This window comes from Ursus americanus, chromosome 7 (genome assembly GCF_024610735.1).
Source record: "Ursus americanus isolate L20-20 chromosome 7, mUrsAme1.1.p, whole genome shotgun sequence".
Classification (NCBI taxonomy): domain Eukaryota; kingdom Metazoa; phylum Chordata; class Mammalia; order Carnivora; family Ursidae; genus Ursus; species Ursus americanus.
In genome coordinates this window covers 49,473,337-49,495,069 of record NC_142133.1, presented here as the reverse complement: position 1 = coordinate 49,495,069, position 21,733 = coordinate 49,473,337, and the positions used below count along the sequence as shown (strand labels likewise).

Below are 21,733 nucleotides of genomic sequence, written 5' to 3'. Positions count from 1 at the left end.
ACCACCAGGGAAGCAGATGTGAGGGGCTGGGCTGCCTGCATCTGCTCAAAGAGTTTCTCAGGGGCGGCCCCGCTTGGGAGATCACTGGGAACTTGGAGAGAAGGGTAAGGAGGCTCCTCGGCCCCCTGACTGACTCCCTTTCCCCTTCAGTCCTGCAGCACAGACGTGACGGGGCCTCTCCTGATTTGATCAAGACGGAGATGATTACACCTGAGGAGTGTGGGTTATGGCATCAGCCAGGGTTCGTACAGCAAAAGAGAAGCCACTCTGGGTATTCCAAGCAGGACTGCTTCATATAGGGAAGTAATGCCTAAACTTCACTCTTTCAAAGGCCTGGGGATATAATAATAAGGGAAGCAGACAGTAGAAAGAGGTGATTTCTCGGTGATCCCCCCGTAAGTCAGAGAAATCTACCGTTGAAGATACAGGCTGCCTCATCACGTGGTCCCCAGGCCGGTCCAGGAGGGCCAGGGATGGAGGCGCTCATGCTCTAGCCCCTGCAGCCCTCACAGGCGATTCTCAGGTCCTCCGCTTATCACGCATCCGCCTGCAGGTGCTGATGGATGGTGCTGAATCGTCCTCTTCTGACCTGCAAATCGAAGGTAAGGCGCCTGCGTGAGCCACTCCATAGGAAACCATAGAGGAAAGAGGGCTCTGGGAAATGCGCTTCCAGAAATGATGGTGATGACGGGGAGTTGACAGGAGTCAGCCTGGGATGGTCACTCTTTTTACATCTCTCAGACGTTTGCCAGTTAGGGGAAGGCCCCAGAATATATCTGAATATGCTTCTAGCTACCATCATCAGGTCTGAATTCATAACAAGAAAATTCTGTGAAGCGACTGAATAAGCAGATAAATGAGGAAATTGTATCACATATAAAAATAATTTGACGAACAGTGAAGGACTTTTGTGACTAAAAAAACCAAATGTGGATGAAGCATTGTTGTTCCTGAATATGAAAATAAAAGTGAAAATATCCCGTTGCTTAAAATTTTCTGTGAGGCAGAGCATCACTGACGCCCTGGAGGCTGGTGACAGATGCCAGCTAGCAAGCCCCATCTACACGCACCCGCGAGGTCTTCACTTGAACAAGACAGCGGGGATCTGTGTAAGCTGTAAGAGGCTCTCTTTTAGAGAATTTTTACTTCCCCTAAAGTGGTCTTTGTTCATTTTCTATTTTCATGTAAGAAATTTCTGTTTAAAGCCACATGTTGAAAACACATACAATGTTACTTTGTAATTCACACAAAATTAAATTACAAACTTCTTTTTCGATGGCAAATATTGAAAAATATAATTATTTGGAAATAACATGACCGTGTATCTTAAAAATGAAATAGAAGAATGATTTTTAGAAATTCAAAGAGTTATGAAGACCTAAGAATAAGTCAAAATCATATGCAACTGTGTTGGAAGAATTGGACTTAAACTTGCTTGTTTTGGGGATTCTGTGCCCTCCTACAGCTTGCCATGAGAATGATGTGCCATGGGTAGTCACCACACCCTCAGTCTTGGCCCCAGATCAAACACAGTGCACAGGCTGGAGAACAGTTCCTCTCCCTGCAGAAGAACCACATGGCTGAGCCCTGTGCGCATTATCCAAATCATCGTCAACATGAACACCCATGACTACAGAAACAAATGCGTAGTATTACAAGCCACTGAGTTGTTGACTGGTTTGTTAAAACACTGTGTAAAATCTGGCTAATATGGTTTTTACACATCTTCGCATAGAAATTGACAGGTTTTATTAAAACCAATGGCATAAAAATGAGTCCTTGGAAATCCATTCATAAGAAGACACAAACACATAAAGAAATGTTTTAAAAAAGAAATATTTGAATTAAAAGTGTAAAATTTACCCCACTGTAGAAACATCTACCTAAGATTACTTAGAGGAGTAATGATGATAATTTTTATGGATAATGCAGACTAATTAAAAGTGATTAAATCTAAATTGCATAAATAAAATTATACATGTGAATGTGTGCCCATATGCACATATGTGTGTATGTGTATAATATACGTACATGCGGATACATATTTTTGATGTGTTTATACAATTATCTTATGAATTAACCAGATGAATATGACTCCGGTATCTCCCCATAAAAAATTGGTGTCCACGACCAGATATAGTACTACCCTGGCTTGAGGAATTTTCTTTATCATCTTTGTTTCTAAATCATACACCAATTGGTATACTTATCTGAATATAGGTTTTCCCACTCAGTGGAGGTCCTAAGGGTATGAATGGAGATACTTTTTCCTACAAACCACTACAGCCTATGAAAGTCCCCGTATCTCTATGTCCACATTCATGTGGTGAATTCCAGGTATGAGATATTATCCAATCTTTTTTTTTCATTTTATGGTGAAATCTATTAATACCGTCATGACGTAGATCACAGCTCCTATGATTTACAGGGAAATAACAACTAAATGAAACTACTAATTAACAAGCATAAAGCAGACTGACTGAAAAATGAATTCATGGGTAATACCACTTGTCTTCAAATGGAGCATAAGGGACAATACTCAGCCTTCTGAGAGGAGGCTATCGGAATCTTGGGGACGGGCAGTTATCAAGTCTGATCAGATTCGTTTAACAGTATGTGTTAAAATCTCAATTTCATCCTACAAATAGGAACTAGCATTTGTTTTGTCAACAGTTGTCATGTCTCTAAAATATTGGTTGAGTTATTTCTCTGGCCTTTTTGGCGAATTAGAAGATAAAATTACATTTTAGAGATGCATAACCCATGTGTTAAATATTTTAGACTGTTCATTATATTTTAGACCGTCCCCATATTTTATACCTAAGTGACACTGAAGAAACTTGGATGAAACTGGAACAATTCAACAGGTTGTTCTGCAGCCAAAAGAAACCAGGGGTGAAACAAATCGACCTAAGCCCTACGGACTTTTAACAGAGAGCCCATTGCATGGGTCATTGGGGTATATATTAACTACCTCATTTCCCTCTTGCCCAGGTAAGGAAAGAGATATGGAGACTTAGAAAGAAACATTTAGGGGCGCCTGGGTAGCGCAGTGGTTAAGCATCTGCCTTCGGCTCAGGGTGTGATCCCAGCATTCTGGGTTCGAGCCCCACATCAGGCTCCTCCGCTGGGAGCCTGCTTCTTCCTCTCGCACTCCCCCTCCTTGTGTTCCCCCTCTCTCGCTGGCTGTCTCTCTCTGTCAAATAAATAAATAAATAATCTTTAAAAAAAAAAAAAAAGAAAGAAACATTTATTACCAGGGGTGAAATAGGGACTAGTCAGGTACCTGGAGATAAAAAAACAAAACAAAACAAAACAAAACAAACCACCAAGAGCTTTCAATTCCAGATGAACACAGATGTTTCCTTATTTTTATGAATTATTTCTGGTTTTGTTTTTGTTTTGTTTAACAATTTTAAAAGAAAGAGAGAGTAGAGAAAAGGAAATTATTTAACAGACATAAATGTATGCCTGACTTATGCAATTATTGTGAAAGAGCTTCCTTAGTATTCTGTCCTCAGTGTTCCCTCAGGTCTTTCTGTCGGAAGGTTCTGGAAAGGCTAAACCACAGTGCCTTGGCACTCTTCACTGCAGGGGCCGTTAAGACTCTGACTATCGGCTGCATTCCTGTAGAGTGGCTCTCGGCATAGAGAGAGGGGAGGAGAAACATATGACCAGAGGGGCTCACTTCTCTGGAGTGGGGTCCAGGCAGCACAATTATGGGAACCCCTTACCTATATCTGGTCAGAGGCAGAGGTCCCTTCGTCACTGCCATTACACGATGAGACCTCTGATGGGTTAGTCCTTCTCAAGCTGGGGTCTCCACGTCTCCCTGCAGAGCCACAGGCAGCTGCCGTGGAGGAGGAAGTACGGACCCAGAAGCCACTGAGAGCAGACCCAGACCCAGGAGGCTATGCCCCTGGGGAACCTCCATCAGGAAAATGCTTGGTGTCATCCACACAGCTGGTCAGGGACAGCCACCTGGCTTTTATGTACTGGAGCTTCTCCACCCCAGGGTGGTGGTTTGTGTCCGGTCTCCATGAGAGTGGGGACACCTTCCCCACAATGTGCGGGGCCATCCTCCTCCTCCCTAAACATACACATGGGGTGGATACACACCCGAATGTGAGATCTTCCCTGAACAAAGCTAAGTCATTTCCTTTCCCATAACAAATTCCAAAACTAGCTCTAATATAAAACCAAAGTCCTAGAGTGATGACAAAAATAATGTCATAGACTCTCCATACATTCAATAAACAGCAAAAATAGAAGTGAAAGTGAGGAAGTCTGGGGGGAAAGTAGGAACCAATCTGAAAAGACCTGCTTCTTTGGCAGGTACATCCCGTGTGCATAAAGGTACAGCAGGAGAGGAAGAGATGGTACCCCAGGTAAGGATCTGACCCATGTGTCCCCATTCTGATCCACTCTGGAGAGCTGCCACAGGGCTGCACCCCCTGGGGGGTTGGCTTAGGCTTTGGTTCTCCTGCATCCCAGTTCCACTCCCTCCTCTGCCCAATCCTGCTTTCTCTTTCCAGAGATGGTGATCTCAAGAACATTCCCCAGCCAGTGTCCCACATGCTACATTCCATATGAGTCTGCTTTCCAGGGAACAATGCCTGTGACCAGTGATATCCAAGACTAGCCCAGGCCAGATTGTCATAACAACCTTCATAGACAGAACGATGTCAGAAAGAATGTGACAGTAGATAATTGAGCACATATTATTAGACATACTATTAGAAAGTAAATATTGTGCAGACTCTTCGAGTATTTTGTCTCTGTCACTGGAAAACTCTAGGTCAGGGGAGCTGAAGCCTAAAGTCCCAGCTTCTGACTCAGTTCCTGGACCTAAGTCAGTTCCTACTCCCAAGCTCATTGATTTGAGGGGGAGGCTAGGACTCAAAGGCAGGGCCCTAAAATTCTGCCCTAGATACACGGAGAGAATCTTGCTTCCTTATTTTCCCCAAGGAACTCAGGGCTCGGGGCTTGAGCTCAGAATGAGAAAGCTCTCTGCTAGAAGGACACACAGGCAAGGCAGTGCTCTGGTGGAGGAGAGAAGGGAACACACTTTCCACAGAGAAACAACAAACAAGCAAAATAAACAATCAATCTCAAATTCCAGCAGTGAAGAATAATTTTTAACTGACGAGAAACTGGAGGACTTCATGAGAAGTCCTCAGGACAGAAGTTCCATCCCTCACAGGAGAGACGTTGGGGTTGGGGATGTAAATTGCTACACAAAGTAAAGACTTTATTAAACTGGAGGGATTATGAGGCGGCGTATGGTCAAAGGGCACTTCTGTCTCACTTTTCCTAATTGGACTGGGGGGGTTGGGGGCTCTGCCAAAGGATTAGCGTTGATATAGGAATAACCTTGACAGTCAACTAAGACATCGCTCCCATTTCTCCACAGGACTCACATGAGTCCCAGACAGCACTACAAAATGTATTTACACATATACCGATTCCAAGGAAAACCAAAGAGAAGAATGACAATATTGGGAAGGAATTCAGATTTCGCACATGGAGATCAGGGCCTTGAAGGACTAGATCATGGAGCTCAGAAATGACCTGCTTCACAGGGTTCAGAAATAACTTACAAAGTCAGAAGATCAACACATTCATACGTGTATGTGAGCTGCCTGAGGCCAACATAGTTAGCTGTGAGTTTGTCCTCTAGTGGGTGATAATTTGCAGTTATTTAGAGAAGGAGACCCATGTCAATCACAGGTCCCAAGAATCTTCTCAACAGACCTGAAGCTGGGGAAGCTCCCTCTGCTGGATGGCTTGATCACAGTTCTCAGGCAAGAACAAGCTCTTTTCAGAAAGAACTTCCATTTGAGCTCAGTCAGGACACAGGTCGGCTGTCTCTCAACTTGGCCAAAGCGCTATGAGTTTGTGCTGTTTGCCTTGATAAAATTTATAGATCAAGTTCTACAGAACGTATACCAGAGTCCAACTCCCGACACACACACTCCGACCTCAGGATAACGGGCTCACATACCTGAAGCAGCAAGAGAATCGTCCCAAGGCACACAAATCCCACACTGGCTTCCAGCTTCATGGATTCCAAACGACTGCCCCTGGCAAAGAGACAGAAGTGCAGTAAAACCCACCTGTGTAGTCCTTGCTCATTCAGGTGACAGTGGTCAAGATTAGAGACTCCTAGAGCCCTGTTCCCCACTGGACCTCACGGAGGTTCTTCCTACACCCCTCACACAGGCTGAGTATTTCTCTGTGGTGTGCCGCGACCAGCTTGTCCAGGGTCCAACATAGGTTGTGAACAGGAAGGAACAAAGACTCCTGTTTCGAATTAGGAACACCCTTCCTTCAGTCTACAGGCAGTAGAGGAACATTTCAAAGTCTTTTAGACAAGAAAGCATTTTTATAAGATTTTGCATTTTCTAAATATTTTAGGGTATGAAATTATAAGATACATAATGAAACACAAAAGGAGGCTTTGAAAGTTTTCATATTAAGTTTGGTAGGAAATAATAATATTTTTGAAATTCAACCATTCTTAGGAATATTTTGTAAAGGAAAGAACAAACTTAAACTGATACACAGTAAATCAACACGACAGATAAATAATTTTCAGCCATATGTCCACACACTGAGTTTTCACATGGGAGAATGTGTAATGTGATTCTTTATTGTTTTTTAGTATACTTCACAGATAGTGTTAGATAATGTAATTCTTAATTTAACATCTGTAATGAATAGTTTTTCAAACTCGCCTTAAGGTTTATAATACAGTCTTATATTTTCCATTTGTTTTTGTCCTGATTTTTTTCATTTTCAGGGGCTTATCTTTCTGAATTCATACACTAGCAGGATTCATTAAGAAGGCTGGCATTTTCAAGAGTAAGACTCAGGAGTCCACTGGCTAGCACTGTAAGTATAGATCTAGGAAGAAAACACACAAAAAAAGGCGAATAAGATGCTAGCTAGTGAACTATGGGACGTGGGCTATTATAATCGTACTTCCATCGTACTTTGTCATCAACACCCGAGGCTTTGCACTGAGACCAGGGTTTGCTTTCAGTACCATTTGTATATAATAATTCTCCCAACTCTGGTGCAAAATTTAACTCTTGGAGGACTTCCTAGAAGATATTCAGAATGAGATTTTTTGTGTACTCATGCCTGGAATTATAGGTATTCAGTTATTTTTCAATTTCGTATGACTTTACATTTAAATTACCTGAGAGCTAACAGAACTACAAACTCTATTCCTTAGTTTCTCCAGAATTTTGTTTGCAGAACAGTGACTTTAGTTGTGAGGTAATTTGAAGTTGACACAATTGTCGCAAATGATTCAATACAACAGAATGTCCAGCTGACGCATGAAGAATCATCAGTTTATGTCCCCATTTTAAGGAAGGGTCTCACAGATACCACGTGTGTGCGTGTGTCTATCTGTCTGTCTATCTATCTATGTATCTATCTATCTATCTATCTATCTATCAACTATCTATCTCTGGGGAGAGAGAGAGAAGCAGGCAGGATACACACCTGATTGTAACAAATGCTTACCACAAATTTCATACTCACTGCCTGAAGCATAAAATTCTGTCTTTTTTCTATACTCTTCCGAAGGACTACTGCTTCTCTACCTAGAAGAGACAGATGATTTTCTACATGTCAAGATCATCTCACGTTCATCTTCTCATAGAGTATAATACACGAGGTCCCAGGGTGAGTTTAATTCATTACTACATCGTTATTAAACTGTCTTAAACCGTTAACCCGTAAACAGCAGATCCCAGAGACTCTAGAACTATCTCCAGTTCATCCTGGGATTTGCAGATCGGCTGCCAATAAGCAGCAGTGGGACTGGGACCTGTTTCCTCCTGGACATTAGCTGAGAGAACTCCAAGCGGGATGGCCATTCACCCGCCAGAAATGGACTCTGGACACTCAGGCCTGTATCTTCAGGGTCTCTGGAGCTTTCTCAGAAGGGCAGGGCTATGAGCACTGTGTCTGGCCACAGATTCGGATTTTCACAGTTACATCCTTCTTCCCAATCAGGCAGGAAGGAATTTGCCTCTGTTACTTGTCCTCCAAGCACAGAAGACATTTTAAGCTCCTTGACTCCCAGGACAGAGACCTGCACCCTGCCTTTGGCTCTTTCCCCTCTGCCACACCCACCACGGGATTTGCATATTGTGCCCCAGGGAGGACCTTCCCTTGCAGGTCTGACATAAAGGGCAGCTCTGAGCCTGTCTTTCCTTGTTAGGACTCAGCAGTTCAGCTTCTCAAAATGAGGCTCCCTGCTCAGCTCCTGGGGCTGCTGATGCTCTGGATCCCAGGTAAGGGCAGTGGGGGGCTGAGGAGGAAGTACGGGGTGGGAGAGGGAGTTCTGGGGGCGCGACTGTTCTCCCTGCGTATTCTGTCCAGGGGTGAGATTGCCCTCCAACCAAGGGAATATAATTTTTGGACCTGTGAAAATGAAGAATAACCAAGAAGGAACAAAGGATAGTGCTTTACTGAGATGCTGAAAATGCAAGAGGCCACTTTGTGCCTTGAAATTCTTCGGTCATCTTAAAAATTGGATATGTTTAGAGTATGATTCAGATCACAAAATATGATTTAGTCTAAACTACACAAACTTAAAATCGTAAAAATGGCTTATACTGTTTCTGCATAACCTTGTACGTATCTCTCATTCTTTTAGGATCCACTGGGGAAATCGTGATGACACAGACGCCACTGTCCCTGCCCGTCACCCCTGGAGAGCCGGCCTCCATCTCCTGCAAGGCCAGTCAGAGCCTCCTGCACAGTAATGGAAACACCTATTTGTATTGGTACCTGCAGAAACCAGGCCAGTCTCCGCAGCTCCTGATCTATAAGGTTTCCAACCGTTTCTCTGGGGTCCCAGACAGGTTCAGTGGCAGTGGGTCAGGGACAGATTTCACCCTCAAAATCAGCAGGGTGGAGGCTGACGACGTGGGAGTGTATTACTGCGGGCAAGGTACACAGGAACCTAGCACAGTGGTTCAGGCCCGAGCACAAACCCCTCCGTCCGGCCGTCAGCACTATGCACAGGTGTTGCTGGGGCGGGGAGCAGGCACAGCGGAGGGTCTGAGTGGCTGCATAGGCAGATGCTGGGGAACTCAGGGCAACAACGTGCAGCTGCGTGCTCTGAACCATGTGACGGTCCCTCGGTGACGACAGCTGCTGGGGGGCAGAACCAGCTCAAGAAGAGAGGGGACCAATATGCTGTCTGAGCAAGAAGCTGGACGGGAGAGCTGACCAGACCCTCATCCCGACCTTCCCGGCCTCGGGTGCAAGGGTCACTTACACTTAGTCAGCCTGAGAGTCTGAAACATGAGTTATATTGGTGAAAATGCAAATTAAATACATTTTGGAGCTGACAAATTTTGCTATAGTTTCAAGAGGATAATATCTGGTACCATTCAGAAATTAGTATTTTTTATTTTTCTCCTCTGATCTTCCTTCCCAGTTACACTAACTGCTCGTGTACGATGTTCTCTATGGAAAAAAGATACCCGTTTTCTTGCAACATATATAGAAATCATTTTTCAAATAGGTCAAACTTTTCAATATAAAACCCCAAATCTTTAAACTTATGCAACCAACTACAAAGCAGAGCATATTGAGATGGGAGTACAGGGTGGGAAGGTCAGATCCGGGAAAGCATGTCTTGTTCTCATTCTCTCAACTTCTGATCAAGGAAAGGATCCTGAAAGCAGTAACTTTCAAACCCATCAATTATAGGATTATTCAGGCACCATAAAACAACACAAAAACCACAGTCTTGAGGCCTCCACGCTAATACTTTATCATAATCACCAGAGAGTAACCACTGGGGAATAAGGGAACGCAGTGCAGGACACATTCCTACACCACACACCGCACGTTCGGCTCTGGACTCTGACTCCTAGTGTTCTTGTCTCAACACAGAGAGGGGCTTGACGCATAATCCCCTCTCCTTCTCCTTAAAGGTAGGTCGACTGTAGAAAAATTGTAGATATCAGAGCAATGTGACAAGATATTCTGTGGCCTTGGGGTGGGAGTGCGTAAGAAGGAGGACATAAATCTCAACCATAGAAAATTCTATAGAAAATGGAGAAGAATTTTGGGGATTGGGATACAATCCTCAACTACAGCACTTAAGGTACCTAAAGTTGTTGTCCATTGAAATTCATGTTATCCCATTGGGGGCTCAGAGGAATCCCAGAAACCACCACGTTCTTTCTCACCATTTCTCAAAGGACAAAGTCTGTAGGGTTCAGAAAGTGGCTTACCGGGGTCATCTGGTAAAGCAATGAGAATTATTGTAGGAGAGACGAAATCTTCTAAATGATTCTTGTTTTCACTTGATTCCTAGAAAAGGAAAACCTTCATGTAAAGTTTCTCTACTTTCTCCCAGAAGACGACAGACAAATGACTTTGATCATCTCTTTTCCTAATCTGAATGGAACTTTATAAGCAGAAATTCATTTCAAGAGAGAAGGGTACTTAGCTCCATTCACTGCCAAGCGGAACTCACTCACTTCCCAACAAGAACTCACTCACTTCCCAACAGTTCACTTGAGAGTCTTTGATTTGGATATAATCCTCATATTCCCTGTTTTATTTGCCTAAATAGGCAAATACATTAATATTGCCAAAGAGCCCTGAGAGTGAGGAAGGGCCCTAGGACAGCCTTATCCCTCCCAGGCAGTCCAAAAGGAAGGAGGGCTAAAGAGGCCAAAGTCCAGCTCTCTGCAAACAAATTTCCCCAACAGCTCCCTCTTCAGCTCCACTGAGTGTCCTTTACAACCTGCACTTTGCCTGGGACAGCAGGGGAGCAGCGCCTGGGAGGCTCAGTCAGTAAAGCCTCTGCCTTTGGCTCAGGTCATGATCTCAGGTCCTGGGGTCAGGCTTCCTGCTCGGCAAGAGACTGCTTCTCTCTCCCTCTGCCCCTCCCCCTCAGGTGCACCCTCACCGTCTCCCACCCTCTTTTTCCCTCTCAAATAAATCAATAAAATCTTAAAAAAAACAAAACAAAACAAAACAAAAACCATGCACTGTTTGGTGCCCTGGAGTCTGTGTAGGGTATGGGCTCCCTTCCAGCAGGAACACCAGGCCCCCAGCTTCTCTAAGGACGGTGGTCTTCTAGAATTCCTGATTTATGCCTGTGAGATAATAGAAAATATACGTATTGATCTGCATCCCAAGCTTCTGGTGCAGAGCTCCTAAAACCCTTGTAATCTCCTAAGAGATAAAAACACTAGGAGTATCTTTTATTCTGTGAAGATGGCCCCGAGTGGGCTCCTGGATGGGCACTGGCCACCAGAAAGACCAAGCCATGATTACAAGTTGGGAATGTGCAGCCACATCACCCATCCTCTCGGGAGGGGAAAGGGGCTAAAACGGAGTTAATATTGATCGTGTCTATGTGAGGAAGCTCCATTACATCCCTAAATGCAGGGTTCAGAGAGCTCCCAGGTTGGTGAACACGTCCAACTGGGAGGATGACACACCCCAACTCCGTGGGGACAGAAGCTGCTGCACCGAGGACCCTCCAGTCTTCACATTAGGTATCCCCCCATCTACCAATCATCTGTATCTGCATCGTATCCTTTAATAAACTGGTAATATGAGTAGGTAATTCTCGACTGGTGTGAGCTGCTCTGGCAAACTAATCAAACCTGAGGAGGGAGGCATGGGAACCCCTTACCTACATCTGGTCGGAGGCACAGGTCCCTTCGTCACCGCCTTTACACGACAAGACCCCTGATGGGTTAGTCCTTCTCCAGCTGGGGTCTCCACGCCGCCCTGCAGAGCCACAGGCAGCTGCCGTGGAGGAGGAAGTACGGACCCAGAAGCCACTGAGAGCAGACCCAGACCCAGGAGGCTGTGCCCCTGGGGAACCTCCATCGGGAATGTGCTTGGTGTCGTCCACACAGCTGGTCAGGGACAGCCACCTGCCAAAGATATTCAGACCAACTATTTATGTGTACTCATGCCTGAAATTATAATTATTCAGGGTTTTTTCAATTTGCTACTACTGCGGGTTTAAATTTCCTGAGCTCTAACGGAACTACAAACTCTGATCTTTCAGTTTCTCCAGGATTTTGTTTGCAGAACAGTGACTCGAGTTGTGAGGTCATTTGAGCTGACACAATTCTCACAAAAGATCATTAGGACATACACCAGACTGACACGAGCAGAATCATCCGGTTATGTCCCTGTTGTAATGAAGGATGGTTAGTCAACTGATGCCCCAAGCAGCTCTGACCCCGCACCGGGTTCTATGGTGACTGTCGTTCACTGAAGACCCAGGAAAACGTCCGTCACAGGTACAGGTGACCCCTAGACATTAAAACAGCCCCATTTTTATACTCTCACGTATGGAATCTCTTTGAGATGAGCTCATGAACTGTAGACGCATGTTGATGCCCAGCTGCAAAGCCAGTTGAGAGACATAGCTTCTCACACGAGCTAATGAGAAAGCAGAACCGTAGACAGACACTAGTTACACATGATGAGGAAGCCTCCGTATGGGAAGGGGTTTCCTGAGGGTCAGTAAGAAAAAGATAACCTAAAAGGAAACATTACAAAATGAAACATTGTTCATTCCGTCCCATCCTCTTAGGCAGGGCTGCCCTTAAGAAATCTCTTTCATTGGGGTGTCTGGGGCGCTCACTCAGTTACACATCTCCCTTCGGCTCAGGTCATGATCTCAGGGTCCTGGGATCCAGCCCCGCACTGGGTCGCTGCTCAGCAGGGAGTCTGCGTCTCCCTCTGCCTCTGCCCCTCCACCCTGCTCCTGCTCTCTCTCTCTCCCTCATGCTCACTCGCTCTCTGCTCAATTAAATAAACACAATCTTTAAAAAACAAGAAATCTCTATGATTGATATGGTACATGTGTCAGTCAGTGTGTGTGTGTGTATACAATTCTCAATATACACAATATGCTGTCTGTCTATCATCTACCTATCCATTTATCTACCACCATCTATCGACCTATCATCCATCTACCTATCTCTGGGGACAGAGAGAGAAGCATGGCAGGATACACACCACATTGTAACAAATGCTTGCTACAAATTTCATACTCACTGCATGAAGCATAAAATTCTGTCTTCTTTCCTATTCTCTTCCACGGGTCTATTACTTCTCTACCTGGAAGAGACAGAAGCTTTTCTACCTGTCAAGGGCTTTTTAGTTTCATCCACTCATAGACTATAATACACGAGGTCCCAGGGTGAGTTTAATTCATTACTACATCGTTATTAAATTGTCATAAACCATTAACCTGCAAACAGCAGATCCCATAGACTCTAGAACTATCTCCAGTTCATCCTGGGATTTGCAGATCCCCTCAAAATCAGCTGAAGTGTGACCGGGACCTGTTTCCTCCTGGACATTAGCTGAGAGAACTCCAAGCGGGATGGCCATTCACCTGCCAGAAATGGACTCTGGACACTCAGGCCTGTATCTTCAGGGTCTCTGGAGCTTTCTCAGAAGGGCAGGGCTATGAGCACTGTGTCTGGCCACAGATTCGGATTTTCACAGTTACATCCTTCTTCCCACTCAGGCAGTAAGGGATTTGTCTCTGTTACTTGTCCTCCAAGCACAGAAGACATTTTAAGCTCCTTGACTCCCAGGACAGGGACCTGCACCCTGCCTTTGGCTCTTTCCCCTCTGCCACACCCACCACGGGATTTGCATATTGTGCCCTGGGGAGGACCTGCCCTTGCAGGTCTGACATAAAGGACAGCTCTGAGCCTGTCTTTCCTTGTTAGGACTCAGCAGTTCAGCTTCTCAAAATGAGGGTCCCTGCTCAGTTCCTGGGGCTGCTGATGCTCTGGATCCCAGGTAAGGGCAGTGGGGGGCTGAGGAGGAAGTACAGGGTGGGAGGGGGAGTTCTGGGGGTGCGACTGTTCTCCCTGTGTATTCTGTCCAGGGATGAGATTGCCCTCCAGCAAGGAGAATATAATTTTTGGACCGTGAAAAATAAAAGAAACTAAAACGAACCAAGAAGAGTGCTTGACTGAGATGCTGAAAAAGCAAGAGGCCACTTTGTGCCTTGAAATTCTTTGGTCATCGTTAAGAATTGGATATGTATAGAGTATGAATGAAATCACAAAATATGGTTTAGCCTAACCAACACAAAATTTAAAATCATAAAAATGGCTTATGCTGTTTCTTCATAACCTTGTACGTATCTCTCATTCTTTTAGGATCCAGTGGGGAAATCGTGATGACGCAGACCCCACTGTCCCTGCCCGTCACCCCTGGAGAGCCGGCCTCCATCTCCTGCAAGGCCAGTCAGAGTCTCCTCCACAGTAATGGAAACACCTATTTGCATTGGTTCCGGCAGAAGCCAGGCCAGTCTCCAGAGGGCCTGATCTATGAGGTTTCCAACCGTTTCTCTGGGGTCCCAGACAGGTTCAGTGGCAGCGGGTCAGGGACAGATTTCACCCTCAAAATCAGCAGGGTGGAGGCTGACGATGTGGGAGTTTATTACTGCGGGCAAAATCTACAGTCTCCTCCCACAGTGGTTCAGGCCCGAGCACAAACCCCTCCGTCCGGCCGTCAGCGCTGTGCACAGGTGTTGCTGGGGCGGGGAGCAGGCACAGCGGAGGGTCTGAGTGGCTGCACAGGCAGATGCTGGGGAACTCAGGGCAACAACGTGCAGCTGCGTGCTCTGAACCATGTGACGGCCCCTCGGCGATGATAGCCTTAGCGGGGCGGAACCAGCTCATAATGGACGGGACCAACCTGCTGTCTGAGCCAGAAGCTGGAAGGGAGGGCTGACCGGAACCTCATCCCGACCCTCCCGGCCTCGTGTGCAAGGGTCACTTACATGCAGTCAGCCTGAGAGTCAGACACCTGAGACATACTGGTGACAACACAGTAACATACATTTGGAGCTAAACATTTTTCCTCTATATTCAGTAAGATACTATCCAGGATGCGTCAGAATTTATAATTTTTTATTGTCCCACTTTATGAACCTCTGCTTTCCCAGTTGCACTAATTACTCTCCTAGGATGTTCTCTAGATGGCATTCTATACACGCTATCCCCACAGAAAATACAGATGAGAAAAATCAGTAAAATTGATTGGTGGTCAAGCACCCAAATAGACTGTTGTAAATTCCTAGCAGAAATAAGCTCCTAATCCCGTAAGGAAGTAGGTGGTATGTACATATGTATATATTGAAATATTGCTCAGCCAAGGAAATGATATCTAGTTATTTGCCACAACACGGATGGGCCTAGAAAGTATAATGCTAAGCAAAACGAGTCAGACAGAAAAAGACAAATACCATATGTTTTCATTGATATGTGGAATCTACAAACAAACAAAAAAACCCCCACAAACACAAACAGACCCATGAAGAAAGAGAACACTGACAGGATATGTTAATGCTGCGCAAATCTGCACTCAACTCGTACCTGTCTTACGTACGGAACAGGCAGTGGCCCTTTAGTATTCTTTCCTCTCCATCTCTCATGTGAATCACACTTTCCACAGAGAAAAAGCAAACACAGAAATACATAAACACTCAATCTATCTCACATTCAGGCAATGGAAGGATATTTTTCAACTGACGAGAAATCTGTAGGACTTCATGAAAACTCCTGGGGTAGAAGTCTATCCCTCAGAGGAGAGACGTTGGGGTTGGGGATGTAAATTGCTACACAAAGTAAAGAATTTATTAAAGTGGAAGGATTATGAGGTGGTGTATGGGCAAAGGGCACTTGTGTCTCACTTTTCCTAATTAGACTGGGGGGGTTGGGGGCCCTACCAAAGGATTAGCATCGATATAGGAATAACCTTGACAGTCAACTAAGACATTGCTCCCATTTCTCCACAGGACTCACATGAATCCCAGACAGCTCTTCAAAATGTATTTACATATATATTGATTCCAAGGAAAATCAAAGAAAAGAATGACAATATTGGGAAGGAATTCAGATTTCGCACATGGAGATCAGGGCCTTGAAGGATCTAGATCATGGAGCTCAGAAATGACCTGCTTCACATGGTTCAGAAATAACTTACAAAGTCAGAAGATCAACACATTCATACGTGTATGTGAGCTGCCTGAAGCCAACATAGTTAGCTGTGAGTTTGTCCTCTAGTGGGTGATAATTTGCAGTTATTTAGAGAAGGAGACCCATGTCAATCACAGGTCCCAAGCATCTTCTCAACAGACCTGAAGCTGGGGAAGCTCCCTCTGCTGGATGGCTTGATCACAGTTCTCAGGCAAGAACAAGCTCATCTCTTTTCAGAAAGAACTTCCATTTGAGCTCAGTCAGGACACAGGTCGGCTGTCTCTCAACTTGGCCAAAGCGCTATGAGTTTGTGCTGTTTGCCTTGATAAAATTTATAGATCAAGTTCTACAGAACGTATACCAGAGTCCAACTCCCGACCCACACACTGCGACCTCAGGAAAATGGGCTCACATACCTGAAGCAGCAAGAGAATCGTCCCAAGGCACACAAATCCCACACTGGCTTCCAGCTTCATGGATTCCAAACGACTGCCCCTGGCAAAGAGACAGAAGTGCAGTAAAACCCACCTGTGTAGTCCTTGCTCATTCAGGTGACAGTGGTCAAGATTAGAGACTCCTAGAGCCCTGTTCCCCACTGGACCTCACGGAGGTTCTTCCTACACCCCTCACATAGGCTGAGTATTTCTCTGTGGCGTGCCGCGACCAGCTTGATGGGACCATTTTATTGTCCAGGGTACAACATAGGTTGTGAACAGGAAGGAACAAAGACTCCTGTTTCGAATTAGGAACACCCTTCCTTCAGTCTACAGGCAGTAGAGGAACATTTCAAAGCCTTTTCTGTCAAGAAAGAACTTTTATAAGATTTTGGGTTTTCTAGATATTTTAGGGCAAGAAATTATGAGATAAGCAACCAAACAGAAAAGGAGACTTTTAAAGTTTTCATGTTAACGTTGGTAGGAAAGAGTAATATTTTTGATATTCAAGCATTCTTAGGAATACTTTATACAAAAAATAGTTTCAAAACTGAGACACAGTAAATAACATGAGAGATGAATAATTTTCAGCCATTTTTCCACACATTGAGGTTTCACATATAATAATGTGTAATGTGATTCTGATTTTTTTTACTGTCCTTGACACACAGTGTTAGATAATATAATTCATTTAATATTTGTAATGAATAGTTTTCAAACTCACCTGAAGATTTATACTATTATCTTGCATTTTCCCTTTTGTTTTTGTCCTGACTTTTTTCATTTTCAGTGGCTTCTCTCTGAATTCATTCACCAGCAGGATTCATTAGGAAGGCTGGCATTGTCAAGACTAAGATCGGGGTTGCATTGCCTAGCAGAATAAGACTAGATCGAGGAAGAAAACGTATGAAAGGGTAAATAAAATGCCAACTAGTAAAATACGGCACATGGGCTACTACAGTCCTGCTACTATCGCGATTTGTTATCAGCACCCGGGTCCCTCCCCAGAGCTCACGGTTTACTTTCAGTACCATTTTTACATAATAATTCTTCCAACTATGGTGCAAAATCTAACTCTAGGAGGATTTTCTAGGAGGATTTCCTAGAAGACATTCCGACCAAGAGTTTTTGTGTACTCACGCCTGGGATTGCAGGTATCCCCATAGTGTTCCATCCAGTGTGACCTTGGATTTGAATACCTGGGACCTAACAGATCTCAGTACTTCTAAAGAACTACGAACTCTGTTCTTTGGTTCATCCGGGGTTTTGTTTGCAGGACAGTGACTTGAGTTGTGAGGTAATTGGAAGCTGACACCCCCTCACAAAGGATTCAATATGACACAGGTCCGGCTGATACATGAAGAATCATCAGGTTACGTTCTTATTTTAATGAGCTATGTGACATTCAGAAGTAAAACACAGCAGCTTCGGAAATGATCGCTTTTCAAGGAATTTTTGATGATCTTAAAGAGGAAATTGTTTTATCATTGTCATATGCTTTGGAAGAAATGTTAAATTGCAAAATGCCAACTTATGAATGCAGGAGGATCTCTGAAAGATAGTTGGGAAACTGATGCCCCAGGCAGCTCTGACCCCGCACCCTGTTCCACAGTGACTCGCATTCACTGAAGACCCAAGAAATTGTCCGTCATGGATGCAGGTGACCCCTAGATACTAAAACAGTTACCCCAGTTTTTGCTAATCTCACGTACAAAATCTTTTTGAATGATAGTTCCATGGCTGTGGGTGCCTAGCATAACAGCATGGTGAGAGACACAACTTCTCACACAGAGCTACCAAGAAGGCAGATCCTTCTTCCCTCTCAGGCAGTAAGGAATTTGTCTCTGTTACTTGTCCTCCAAGCACAGAAGACATTTTAAGCTCCTTGACTCCCAGGACAGGGACCTGCACCCTGCCTTTGGCTCTTTCCCCTCTGCCACACCCACCACGGGATTTGCATATTGTGCCCTGGGGAGGACCTTCCCTTGCAGGTCTGACATAAAGGGCAGCTCTGAGCCTGTCTTTCCTTGTTAGGACTCAGCAGTTCAGCTTCTCAAAATGAGGTTCCCTGCTCAGCTCCTGGGGCTGCTTATGCTCTGGATCCCAGGTAAGGGCAGTGGGGGGCTGAGGAGGAAGTACGGGGTGGGAGGGGGAGTTCTGGGGACGTTACTGCTCTCCCTGTGTATTCTGTCCAGGGATGAGATTGCCCTCCAACCAAGGGAATATAATTTTTGGATCTTTGAAAATGAAGAATAACCAAGAAGGAACAAAGGATAGTGCTTTACTGAGATGCTGAAAAAGCAAGAGGCCACTTTGTGCCTTGAAATTCTTCGGTCATCTGAAAAATAGGATATGTTTAGAGTATGAATCAAATCACAAAATATGATTTAGTCTAAACTACGCAAACTTAAAATCATAAAAATGGCTTATAATGTTTCTGCATAACCTTGTACATACCTCTCATTCTTTTAGGATCCAGTGGGGAAATTGTGATGACACAGACGCCACTGTCCCTGCCCGTCACCCCTGGAGAGCCGGCCTCCATCTCCTGCAAGGCCAGTCAGAGCCTCCTGCACAGTAATGGAAATACCTATTTGCATTGGTTCCAGCAGAAGCCAGGCCAGTCTCCAAAGCGCCTGATCTATAAGGTTTCCAACCGTGACCCTGGCGTCCCAGACAGGTTCAGTGGCAGTGGGTCAGGGACAGATTTCACCCTCAAAATCAGCAGGGTGGAGGCTGACGATGTGGGAGTGTATTACTGCGGGCAAGGTACACAGAAACCTAGCACAGTGGTTCAGGCCCGAGCACAAACCCCTCCGTCCGGCCGTCAGCGCTGTGCATAGGTGTTGCTGGGGCGGGGAGCAGGCACAGCGGGGGGTCTGAGTGGCTGCACAGGCAGATGCTGGGGAACTCAGGGCAACAACGTGCAGCTGCGTGCTCTGAACCATGTGACGGCCCCTCGGTGACGACAGCCTTAGCGGGGCAGAACCAGCTCAAGAACGGACGGGACCACCAACCTGCTGTCTGAGCCAGAAGCTGGAAGGGAGGGCTGACCGGAACCTCATCCCGACCCTCCCGGCCTCGTGTGCAAGGGTCACTTACATGCAGTCAGCCTGAGAGTCAGACTCGTGAGACTGGTGACAACACAATTACATACATTTGGAGCTAAGGATTTTTGCTCTATTTTCAATAAGATCGTATTTGGTATCGTTCGGAATTTATTATTTTTTTATTGTCCCACTTTATGAACCTCCCCTTTCCCAGTTACGCTAATTGCTCTCTTACGATATTCTCTAGACAGCATTTTATACACGCTATCCCCACAGAAAATAAAGGTGAGAAAAATTAGTAAAATTGATTGGTGGTCAAGCACCCAAATAGACTGTCGTAAATTCCTAGCAGATATAAACTCCTCATTCTGAAAGGAAATAGGTGGTATGTACATATATATATTAAAATATTGCTCAGCCAAGGAAATGATATCTAGTTATTTGCAACAACATGGATGGGTCTAGAAAGTATAATGCTAAGCAAAACGAGTCAGACAGAGAAAGACAAATACCATATGTTTTCACTTATATGTGGAATCTACAAACAAACAAAAATAACCCCACAAACACAAACAGACCCATGAAGAAAGAGAACACTGACAGGATATGTTAATGCTGCGCAAATGGGCACTCAACTCGTGCCTGTCTTACGTACAGAACAGGCAGTGGCCCTTTAGTATTCTTTCCTCTCCATCTCTCATGTGAACCAAACATTCCACAGAGAAAAATCAAACACATAACTACATAAACACTCAATCTATCTCACATTCAGGCAATGGAAGGATATTTCTTAACTGACGAGAAACTGTAGGACTTCATGAGAAGTCCTCAGGAGAAGTTCCATCTCTCACAGGAGAGACGTTGGGGTTGGGGATGTAAATTGCTACACAAAGTAAAGAGTTTATTAAAGTGGAGGGATTAGGAGGTGGTGTATGGTCAAAGGGCACTTCTGTCTCACTTTTCCTAATCAGATTGTGGTGACTGGGGCCTGGCCAAGGATTACAATTGATAAGAATAACCTTCACAGTCAACATAAGACATCGCTCCCGATTCTCCACAGGACTCACAGGAACCTCAGACAGCTCTACAAAATTGATATACTTACTTGTTTATTCCAAGGAAAATCAAAGAAATGAATTAAAATATTGGGAGGAATCCGGACACACAGATGGAGATCAGGGCTTGGAAGCATCCAGGTCACTGAAGCTCAGGAATGACCTGCTTCACATGCTGGACAAGGACGTTATAAAGTCAGAACACGCACATAGGTCCATAGGTCCAGCGGAATTACCTCTAAAGCAGAATATTTATCTGACTTTATCCTCTTGGGGGTGGCAACTTGAAGTTATCTCGAAAAGACAACCCATTTTGATCACGGGTCCCAATTCCCTCCTCAACAGACCTGAAGTTGGAGATGCTCCCTCTGCTGGATGGCTTGATGTCAGTTCTCAGGCAAGAACAAGTTCACCCTTTCTCAGAAAGAACTTCCATTTGGGCTCAGTCAGGACACAGGCTTCAGGGTGTCCCTCATCTTCGCTAAAGCACTAAGAGTGTGAGCTGTGTGGATTGATAAAATGTATAGATCACGTTCTGCAGAATGTATAACGGCGTCCCGCTCCCCACCCACACACCCTGACCCCGGGATAATGGACTCACACAGTTGTACCAACAACACAGTCGCCCCAAGGTACACAAATCACACTCGGGCTTCCAGTTGTCCAGACTCCAAACGAACAGCCCGTGGCACAGAGACAGCACTGTAGGAAGACCCACCTGTCCAAGTCCTCGCCCATTCAGGTGACAGTGGACACGATTAGAGACTCCCGGAATCCTGTCCCCCACCTGGGTCTCATGGAGGTTCTTCTTACACCCCTTGCACATGCTGAGTCTCTGTGTGTAGGGTGCAGGGACAGGCTTTGATGGGGCCGGTTTTATTGTCCTGGGCATAACAGATATTGTAAACACACAGGAGACAAACATTCCTGTTAGGAATTAGGAATACTCGGCCTTCAGTCGACAGGTATGTAGGAAAATTTCTGAGCGTCTTCTTGTCCAGGAAGAATTTTTATAAGATTTCATTTTCTAGATATTGATGGGCAAGAAATCATGAGATAAGCAACCAAACACAAAATGAGTCTTTTAAAGTTTTCACATGAACCTTCATAAGAAATTGTAACCCTCTTAGAAATATAAGCATTCTAAAGAATTCTGTGTAAACATCACATTT

At 44.9% G+C, this 21,733-nt stretch overlaps 2 long non-coding RNA genes and 1 gene segment (V, D, J or C); 1 reads left to right on the top strand and 2 right to left on the bottom strand.

The window, feature by feature from the left end:
• Nucleotides 1-21,733, top strand: part of LOC123799727 (immunoglobulin kappa light chain-like) — a 68,619-nt gene that overhangs the window by 655 nt on the left and 46,231 nt on the right.
• On the bottom strand, nucleotides 251-10,412 carry LOC123799732 (uncharacterized). The gene is made up of 4 exons (XR_006781679.2): nucleotides 10,272-10,412; nucleotides 7,537-7,616; nucleotides 6,005-6,083; nucleotides 251-589 (listed from the first exon to the last, which is right to left on the bottom strand). It is a non-coding gene; the product is annotated as an uncharacterized LOC123799732 (long non-coding RNA).
• On the bottom strand, nucleotides 11,561-18,315 carry LOC148109686 (uncharacterized). Its single transcript, XR_015725242.1, has 3 exons — nucleotides 17,181-18,315; nucleotides 16,439-16,517; nucleotides 11,561-13,137 (listed from the first exon to the last, which is right to left on the bottom strand). It is a non-coding gene; the product is annotated as an uncharacterized LOC148109686 (long non-coding RNA).